Source organism: Triticum aestivum, chromosome 1A, assembly GCF_018294505.1.
Source record: "Triticum aestivum cultivar Chinese Spring chromosome 1A, IWGSC CS RefSeq v2.1, whole genome shotgun sequence".
In the NCBI taxonomy this organism is placed as follows: Eukaryota; Viridiplantae; Streptophyta; class Magnoliopsida; order Poales; family Poaceae; genus Triticum; species Triticum aestivum.
The window spans coordinates 314,430,835-314,442,052 of NC_057794.1; positions in this window are offsets into that span (position 1 = coordinate 314,430,835).

Consider the following 11,218-nt stretch of genomic DNA (forward strand, 5'->3'; position numbering starts at 1 on the left):
CGGTTCAATTCATCAAAAAGGTGATATTCCGGTTTGGCTTTCCACATAGCATTATAACAGATAATGGCACTAACTTGTCAAAAGGAGAGATGGAAGAATTCTGTCAACGTGAGCACATCCGGCTTGATCTAGCATCAGTGGCTCACCCCCAATCTAATGGTCAAGCGGAAAGGGCAAATCAAGAAATTCTGCGGGGTATCAAACCAAGGCTTATGGTTCTCTTAAAGCGGACGCCGGGTTGTTGGGTCGAGGAGCTACCTTCTGTGTTATGGAGCATCAACACCACACCCAATAGATCTACGGGTTACACGCCTTTCTTCATGGTTTATGGAGCAGAGGCAGTTCTTCCTAGTGACATCCGTCACGATTCGCCCTGTGTGGCAGCTTATGTTGAAGCTGATAATGAGAAGGCACGTCAGGATTCTCTGGACCTGTTGGATGAAGAGCAGGATCTTGCTGCAGCGCGTTCGGCAATTTATCAACAAGATCTTCAACGTTATCACAGCCGCCGGGTTAAAACTAGAACCTTTCAAGAAGGTGATTTGGTGCTCCGGCTCATCCAGGATCAGACTGATATGCATAAGTTATCCCCCCTTGGAAAGGACCCTTTCTGGTCAGCAAAAATCTGCACAACGGATCCTACTACCTCATTGATGTTCGAGAGCATGAAGACTCACGTCAATCGGAGGAGGAGACAAAGCGGCCATGGAACATAGCTCTCCTTCGACCTTACTATACTTGAAGCCATAGGCTTTTTCACCTGTACATATTTATGACAGTGTATATACCATATAATAAACCGGAGCCTCCGTTATAAGCGGGGTATCTGTTCTTTCTTATATCATATGTGTGCTTTTACAAGTTAACGGTCAAAGCGGAGTCTTTGTTAAACCGGATTTAGCAACTGCATAAAGATAAAGAAAATCACTAGGGGGCTTGGTCATGTTTGAACCACAGCTACACCTCTTGATAGGCTTTTCAGCCACACAATGACAAATTTGTGGAGCCAAAGAGAGTATTGTGCACTGTACAAACTCAAACATAGGCACACGCTGAGCATCGCTCACAAAGTTACTTGGGGGCTCTTTTTGCAAAGCAACAAAGAGTTTGAAAGGACCCTCGTAATTGGCTATCAAGCCACGTCTTGGAAGCCTGGTGTATTCACCTAAAACCCCGGGTTAACCTGCCTTCATCAAGTAAGCCACTCCTATCCAGGTAATCCTGGCATGACCCATCGAACGCTTGACAAGTCAATCTTTTACAGACCCTGAACTTGTCATAGTTAAAATGGTGATTGGTTAATTGGAGGCCCATCTTAAAAGGTTTTGTTAAATGGTTTAACTCAGAGGCCTGGCAGCCCATGAAAAGCCTCGATTTGGAGCCTGGCAGCTCGTAAAAAGCCTCACATATTTTCCTATTTGAATTTTGTTTGTTCACAATCATAAGTATTTTTTGTTAAACCGGCATCCTTGATCCAGCTTGCTTTCCAACCACCAGCTGTTGGCTCATGATCAGTTATAAACCGGTGGTCACTGACCCGGTATGGTTTGACTAGATCATCAGTATTATGACGAAAATCCGGTAGGTATAACGGTCCGGTTTAATAGATAGACCGGCATTATGAAAGATGAGATTATCAAACGTATCGGGTTGGTGTTAAACACCTTTGCTGTATGCACGTTTGCTCACTCAAGGAGGTATGTTCTGTACATTATGTTTGTACAAACACTTGATTATTCAGCTCAAGTACTATATACTTCTTGGATATTATGACATGTTTAGCGGTAAACCGCTAGACACTTTTAAGTTTTTTGTACCCATGAAGGCAAGTCATCATAGATTATGCATAAAATATATCCTGAAGGGCGGCATAGATTGTCACAAAGGGCTACGAAGCATGCTCGATGGCATGGCAGATAAACAAAGTTTCAGCTATCCTATTACATGAAGCTTTAAAGCGGCTCAACAGTGCCATTGTTTTTCACAGTATCCATATAAACCGGCGACCGGATCAAGACTCTTCCTCACGACGGTTTGACGGTTGCGGATCAGTTGGTGCACGCACTTCTTCATCCCTCCCCAGCCGCTGGAAATCAGTCGTTGACCAATCGATTCTGGTTAAGGCTCGGAATACTGCTTCTTCATGGATAAGATCAGAAGGGTTAATATCAGGGGCATAAGTGTGCTCACGAATCGGAGGCACAAGTTCTTCGACTTCATGGATCTCGGCCGGATGTCTTTTCCCTTCTGCATCATAAAACGGTTGAAAATGGGACAAATCGGTGTCTTCAGCTAATTTGCTGGCCGCTGGCCGCATCTGTTTGGTCAACCGCCAAAGATCATCATTGTCAAAGTTTGAACCGTCTTCTTTAACGCCTGGATACCCTTTAATGATATCCTCCGCTTCAAGATCTGGAATCCAGGCCTTGTCTCGAATAAGGGCAGTTAATGCTCCGGCTCTTGCAGCGGCTCTCTTCAACTCGGCAATACGCGCCGGTAACATGCCCAGCTTCTCAAGGGTTTTCTTAATCAAAGTTGGCGCCGGTTTGTTATAGGCTGCTGTACTAATGGCTCGCTGAGATCCAGAGTATAGCTGCTCAACCAATGTGTATGCCGCTTTGAGCTTCATCCGCATATCTGCACCAAGATGAGTGATCCGAGTTCCTGCCAAAGATTTTGTCAACATCGTGGTCAGTTTTAAGATTCATTGCCTGATGCAACATACCTAAGAAGATACTTACCAAAGATAGCAGAGGTCATAGAGTTGATTTGGCGCTTCAAACCAGCTAGTTCTTCAGCCACCAGTTTCAGGGCTTCCTCGGCATCTACGGCTCTTTTGGTCAAACCGGCTTTTTCGGTTTCCCATGCAGCACGCTCTTGATTGAAGGATTCTTTCAATTTTTCCATTCCAGCCAGGGCCTGGGTCAACTCCTCTTTGGCTTTTGCAGCTTCGGCTTGTTGCGACTTCACATTTTCTTGCAAGTCAGAGTTTTTGGCATCTTTGCTTCTCAGTTCAGCCTGCAACATTGAAGGTATCTTCAACAAAACAACATATATATGCACTAAGTATAAAGCATATAACAAGTTATCCACTTCATACTTGGGGGCTAATGCTTATTTGCTCTCAAATACTACCTTCTATGCAAGTCTCCAGAACAATGCAAGCATTATCCTTGACACTTGGGGGCTAATGTACCTTCGTTCTTAAGTGGCGGTATGGATTACAAGCCGGATTAACTTGCCAAGTTAAACCGACCTTTGGGGGCTATGCTACAGAATGTTATCTCATTTTTCAAACATGAGTTTTATCTATGATTGAAGACATGCCTTGGCAAGGATTATGATGGGATGCTTAAAGTGTTGCAAAGACCCGGTTTATGATTGGTAATCATAAAACGGCTCTTGGGGGCTACTTGGAATAGTATTTCAGCTATAAATCAATGTGCAAGGGAGAAGAATTTACCTCATATCGTTCTTTCATCAAATTCACCAAACCGGCTTCATAATCCCGGTTTGAGTGTAGACGGTTCAAGAAGCTAGAATGAAGCTCATCAGCGTTAAGATGAGCATAGTTGGATAAGTCGCTGCTCCACTTACCTTTATCCCTAGCAATTTGCTCTTCTTTGGCGCTATGCTGAGCCAAAATGACAGGATGACCAGGAGAACTGTGGCCTGCTCCAGTAATAATAACGTCATCGCCTTGGCCTTCAGGATTTTGGGTGGATGATGATGGAATTTCAGTATCTTTCATTGGATTAGCCCGGTTTGGTTCTGCCGGTTCAGCATCAGGGGCGCAGGCTCAGCATCTGTGGGTTCGTTAGTATGTTGGCCGTCAAGGGGCGGATCATCAAAAGTTGTTTCAGGATGGAGGCCTTCCGATTCACCTGTTTGCTCCGGTTCAACTCTCGATTCTTCTTCTTCAGCAACAGGGTCTTCTGGCGGATTGGTGACCCGAGCTTTCTTGTTGGGTCTGGCTTTGACCCTGCAAACAGAATAAAAAGGGTTAACATCCTGTTCAAAAGATGTATGGCGCATTAAAAGGAAAGGTTTTTTGTAACTCACCTAGCCACAGTTTTCAAAGGGGGGAGTTGAGTTGCTGTTGATTCACCAGAAGAGGAAGGAGGTGTCACCTGATAATTTGAATCAGACGGATTAAGAGGCTGTCTGAAATAACCTGCCTTGGGGTAAGAATGGTCAGAAGTAGGAGAGACCTTAGACCGACGCTTCCGAACCGGAGTATCAGGTAAACCGGTAGAGGTGACCTGTTGGCCACTGTGCCGAGTTGTCCGACGAGCCTCATGCTGTTGAGTCTTCAAAATAAATATTGGATTCAAGTGAGCAAGAGGATGAGAAAAGCTTACTTTCCGGATTGTTTGGCGAGTTTTTTGTGTTGGCATAGAGTCTGAACCGGAGGAAAGGGTAATTACCTCTACGTCCTCAGCCTGACTAGCTTCGGCCTCCTGAGGAAGATCATTGTTAACAAGATGCATAAAAAGAGAGCCAAGTGAATCAAGTTCTACCTCAGCTTCTGGGTCATCAGTATCATCATCAAGCTCCATATTAATCCGGTCAGCCGTTTTCCGCTTTGACGTCCACTTTACGGCTTTGGTCTTCGGGTGGGTTGGCTTGGCCACTTTGTCTCCAGTTGGTTTTGGAGCTTTCTCTATGGATTTCCGTTTCCAGAAGGGGTCATCACCCTATACATATAAAGAAGAAGGGTTACAGCTTGTATAAGTCAAAGATATTAGAGATGAAGAGGAAGTGTAATGCTTACAGCAGGCGGTTTGTTCTTGGTGTAGAAGGGACTCAGGCCGGTTTGACTACAGACCAGTTCCGATTCATTCAGAATCTTCTTTACACCTTTAGTAACTTCTTCCTTAGATAATTGGATGTTGCAGTGGCGTTGAGGATCGTCAACCTCACCGGTATATTCGCACATTAAACCGGGACGCCGGCTTGGCGGCAAGATACTCCAGGATATCCAACAGCGTACAAAATCTACACCTGTTAAACCGTTTGCCATAAAAGTCCGGAGTTTGGCGATTTGAGGAGCATATTTTGCCCTTTCTGAGGAGCTCAGGCATTGTGGCATTGGGTGAGTATTGGATAATCTATGATCTCGGAAGCCGGGGAGGGGATTCTCATCTTCAGGCGAAGTGTCTCTGCAATAGAACCATGTTTGGTTACATTCCTTTGGGTGGCTATGGTGTTTGGCATGAGGAAATTCCACTTCTTTCCGCTTTTGAATCGAAACACCACCAAGCTTTGTATTTGGGCCATTCACAAACTCTGTGCGCCGGTTTAAGTGAAAGAAATCCCGGAACAATTCTGCAGTTGGTTCTTCCTGTAAATAGGCTTCACAGAAGACTTGGAAATTGCATAAGTTGGAGACTGAATTAGGACCAATATCTTGTGGATGCAGTTGGAAGCTGGCAAGCACATCTCGATAAAATTTGGACCCTGGCGGTTTGAAACCACGGCTTATATGGTCAACAAAGATTACCACTTCACCTTGTCTTGGGGTTGGAGGATTCTCAGTTCCTGGGGCTCGCCATTTGATCTCCGTTTTCTTAGGCAGAGAGCCGATGCTAACCATCTCATCCAGTTGAGCCTCAGTAACCCGGGAACGAGCCCAGTTGCAGGTAGTGAACTGTTTGGCCATTGCAAAGCGAACAAACTGAAAATGAAAGGCCGATTTATAAATTATGCATGATCATACACAAGAGACAAGGGAGTAAGAAATGTACTAATATAATAAATGGTACAACCCGGAGACTAGTATGATGAGAAAGAAGGTAATGCTGGCGCAGGATTGATCAGACACTGTTAAACCGGAGCGTAATTATGAAGGTAACATGCTCTTCCGGTTTATCAGAGGGCTAATGGCATAGACTATTTATACAATATCAAATCGCTTATATTGGTGCGAGGAGAAACATATTTCACAGTGATGTATAAAATTTTCGGATCTAGAGATAAGACAGAAAAGCAAAAGTAATTGGATCTGGAAGGGGTGCAGAACTGAAGCAATTTTTGACAGATAGATCAGTTCTTTGTGCATAAAGATTTGTGATGATCATGGCAGGTAAGCTACGGTAAGAGATGTATCAAGCATGAAGTGTCCATCTATTAAAGGAAGAACATGGAAGAATAACACTGATGAACTTCAGAAGAACTGCGAGGAAATATCGAAACCCTAGAACAGATCTATGGTGAAAAAAGCAGAGAACTTACCGGAGTTAGTGAGGAAGCGGAAGGGCGCCACAGTTCTCTGGTGCGTTCAGGGCGATGCAGCGGCCGAGGTCGGAGCAGAAACGACGGTCGACGGTGGCGGCGGAGTTCTAGAGGCTGAGCGGCGCGAGGAAGACGATGCGAAGAGGCATGGGGGGGGGGGACGGTGAAAATGACCCGTCGGTCCTATTTATAAGGTGAAGTGAAAAATGGCAAGTGCGGGAGTTGAGGAGTCCGAAAAATGGATAAGTTAATAAAGGTGTCGCCTCGACAACTAGATATATATTAAATGAAGGAAATCTCCGATATCAACGAATGGATGATGTCATGACGGTTTATCGTAATTTTGAAGTATGACATCACGGCGGTTTACAAGATAAAAAATGAAGACAAGAGAGAAGATTTTTTCTAAAGTGTGGAAGATTGACATGAACAAGTTCAAACCAATCTGGGGCCTAATGTTGGGGATATTACTACCGGAGGTAAACCGGCCTTGGGTAGCCGGGTTGACTCTTTGAAGATTAGAAGCCCATGAAGATGTAAAGATGCTGGCGCTTTACGGAGGGCCCAAAGGCGAGTTACAGTATGTAAATGTAAACCGGCCCAGTCATGTAACTTGTATAGTAAGATAGAAAGAGAGAGGCCGAACCGGATACGTTTATAAACCGGCTTCGGGACTCTGTAGCCCGGCGGGCGTCAACCTATGTATATAAAGGGACGACCCGGCCGCGGTTTAGGGACAGACAACAACAACTCGAAAGCCAGACAAAGCGGATTCGCTCCCTGGCCTTCGAAATCCTAGCAATACCAATCACAACTAGACGTAGGCTTTTACCTTCATTGAAGGATCCGAACTAGTATAAATTCCCGTGTTCCCTTGTCTGGTTTAACCCCTTTAAGCTAACCCGTTGCGATGGCTCCACAACTAAGTCCTTTTACGGGGACATCTGCCGTGACAAACCCACGACACCGACCAAGCTGCTGCAAACTGAATTTCACCGTTTGAGTTTTGATAGATAAAACCCCAATCTCCCTATCATGTCTCTGCATGGAAGGCTCCGTCAGTGTTTATTTTCACTAGGTATGAATATGTGTCTTCCATTGATGCATGTGATCTGTCAAGCAATCTGTTTGGGTGTTAGTAATTCAGAACCTTTGTTTACACGGCGCCTGACAACAAATTGAAATTCGTCTGTACTCAGTCTATGCTCTCTATGTTTGCCTCGATTCCGCTCCATCCACCAGGACCGTAATGGTGCAATCGTCATTAGTTTCTGCTCCTCTAGTAGTTTTAGCATGACATGGACAACTTCTTTTGCCGAATTCAGACCGCCAAGCTTCAGTCTAACCTCTTCTAGTAGTAAAGCTCTCTAGTGTTGTTTCACAAACATACGCTGCAGAAAAAGATGTCCACCATCCTCAAAGTACCATCCACATATGGCACATATAGTGTCGAGTTTGATCCCCTTCCTACTTATGTTCATTTACATGGGATGGATGTTGTGGCCAAGTCTCCAAAGGAAGTGGCGCACCTTTGGTGGGCATCTGGTACTCCAAATTTCCTGAAGCATGTCTACATCTATCCCGTCAGGTAATGAACTTTGTCCTATTGTCGACGCACTTCTCTTTTCAGCATATTAACATGAACCTTGTATGCTGATTTTACAGAAAAAAGGCCCTTATAATCAAAATGCCATGCTAAGAAGTTTCCTGCTTGGTCACAAATGGGGATGCTCATGATGGTCGGGACATCATCCGAATGGAAGCAACTCTATACTAGCTCAGGATTCCAAGTGCCAGTCCCAGGATTAATGAGTTCTGATACCCGAGTAAGTGTCATCTGGCCTTGATGAGATATTGGACGTCGCGTGATACCTTTTGGGATCCAAGGAACTTCCCAGATTCTGACATTAGTGCCATCACCGACGCGCCATATGAGCCCCTCATTGAGTACCTTTATTCCTTTTAAAATGCTTCTCCAAACATAGCTTATACCCTTAGTTGGTTCAGCTCTTAGAATGTCACCATCAGGGAAGTACTTTGCTTGAAGAACTTGTGCGCACAGGGATTCATGGGAATGGATGAGCCGCCAGCATTGCTTCGCTAGTAGTGCCATGTTGAACGAATGAAGGTCTCTAAAGCTAGACCCCCTTCCCTCTTCGGTAACATCATTTTTCCCCAGCTAACCCAATGCATCTTATTCTCACCGTCCTGCCTGTTCCACTAATAGTGACAGATGATTTGGGCTGATTTCACCACAAAGGCCCTTGGTGAGGTCAAAACATGACATGGAATAGGTTTGGTACCTCCTGGGCTACCACCTTAACATAAACCTCTTCCCTGCCATGGATAAGCACTGGTCCATACCCCCTAAAGACGGACAACAATACTATCTTTTGCATACTACAAACACTTATTTCTTAACTTGCCTATGTAAGTTGGAAGTCCAAGATACTTTCCACCATTTGCTTCGGTTCCTGAGTGAAGCTTCCGCATGATCAGATTTTTGAAACTTTGACTAGCATTGCTAAAGAGGACCGGAGATTTCTCTCTATTGATCATTTGACCCGAGCACTCCTCATAGGCTTGTAGGATAGCATTAACTGTTTGTGCACCATGGATAGAAGCTTCCATAACCAGCAGCGAGTCATCGGCGAACAACAGGTGGTTCACCCTTGGAGCGATCGGTGCAAATTTCAGGCCATAGATATGTCTTCCCTGTCTGCCTTGTTTAATAACTCGGAAAAAACCCTCAATGCACAGGAGGAAAAGATATGGCAAAATTGGATCACCTTGTCTTACTCCACGCCCCAGAGTGACCATATTTGTTATGTCTCCATTACGAAATATACAAGACACCGTAGTGACACACTTCATCACAAGTTGTACAAAACAATCAGCAAAGCCCAAGCGTGTCATCATGCCTGAGAGGAAGGGCCATTCCACCTTGTCGTAGGCCTTACTCATATCCAGTTTCAATGCCATGTAGACATCCTTCCCCCATCTTTTCCTTCTCATAAAATGCGCCATTTCATACGCTAAGATGGTGTTGTCTGATATGAGTCTCCCAGGGACAAATGCACTTTGATATGTAGCCACATTTTATTCGCAACGAAAATGGTTGCATATTAGCACAATCTAGAAATAGGGTCTTGAATCGTGACCCCTATGCGTTAATTGCACAATGTTTGCCGGTAGTCTATGAGCACAAAAGAGTAACCCGATTATAGCTAGACTAAAATCATGCAAAACCATAATCAATACATGTGTGTCACGTCCACCCACAACAGAACATAGACACTCGGGCTGACTTGCCACCATCGAAGACTTGACTCACCATGAAGGACATCCCATGAATGCATTACAGTAACATTATCATCAACATTCATCGCTTGCGAAAAGGTCCTACAAACATCAATCACCATGAACCAAGAGAGAGAGAGAGAGAGAGAGAGAGAGAGAGAGAGAGAGAGAGAGAGACTTCCCAATTACACACCTTGTGGAGACAAAACTCATCGCGGCGATCGGAGGTCACAATGCTCCAGTAACTCCTTTTGTGAGGCATCATTGTAATCCATCGAACCTACATGGTGACTTCACTGCTACGCAATAAAAAATACACAACCTCCACAACACATGATGGACAGTCGATGACAATGGCCATGAATCGAACAAAGTTTGGTCGCCACCGTCATCATAGGCACACGAGACTCGATGCCGACAGATCCAGGGTAGCCTCCCTATCACCCACACGAACAAGTTAAAGACCAACCATCTTGCTATACGAAGGTACTCCAAAGCAATGCATCAAAAAAGGGCATCAACACAAGCAACGTAATTGTTATTCGATCTAGGAAAACCAAGAGAGCCTCACTATGAGGGTTGTGAGGAATTGAGGTAGTCCTTGGTAAAAATCCTATTTCGACTTGAACCTTCAGTAGCAACTCGCTACCGTGACATCATAGCTTGGACCTATTGATCTATGAATTTTAGGCATCGCTAGTGATAAGCATTGCATCAACGAGAGGGCGATGGGCAATTGCACATAGGAGGCTTGCGGTAGATATTGGCTAGGGTACTTATTGATTTGTTGATGCTAATATATTGGAAGATGCATGTATCGCTCGCTCCATCCCATGCATCTTCCAATACGTCGGAAGTGGCTGCTTGCGTGTCGGGCGATATGCCCATACGTCGTTAATCTATAAAGCTTTGCTTTCCTTAAAAAAAAAGAAGATGCATGCATATGCATGATTTTGCCATTCAGTAGCAACACGCTACAGTGACATCATAGGTTTTGTGGAGTTTAGTTGAAAAATTTAATGATTCCACATATACAACGACATCACATATAATTTCATCCTTTTGTTTCTATGAAAACAAACCCAACGTGTTATTCACCAACACACCACTTGGGCATCCATTCGAATCCAACCAAAAACATTTGTGGAAACACCCGCGACGTCTTTCTCACGGGTTTATTAAAACATACGCAAAAACAGGCGGTTCCATAATTCAGGTTCCATGAGACGTGCACCAGCGAAAGCAAGATCGCACCGTCTGCCTCACGGTTTCACATCAACATCGACAACCCTCTTTCTTCTAAAAAACCAAACAAACATCGACAACACTCCAACACGCACCTCACCTCACTAACCCGTTTGCTAAACCAGCAAAGAAGCTGAATTAGTGGTAGGTCTCAAGTAAGTCGCTCACACGTCCACGCTTATTTCACAGAAGCAGAAGAAGAAGAATTGCCGTCGGCAGGTCCACCCAGTGACACAGCCCAGCACGGCCCAGAGGGTCAGTGTGATCGGTCTCCTCCCTGCCGGCGCACCGCAGCTGTGAAGCTCAAGCAATGGCAGCTCCAGATTTTTTATCCGTCGCCATCCTCCCACCTCGCTCTAGCTAAATAAATCTCCATTGCCCTTTTCCCCAAATCAATTGACCACCATTTTATAGACTCCGAACCTTCTCTCTCCCACCT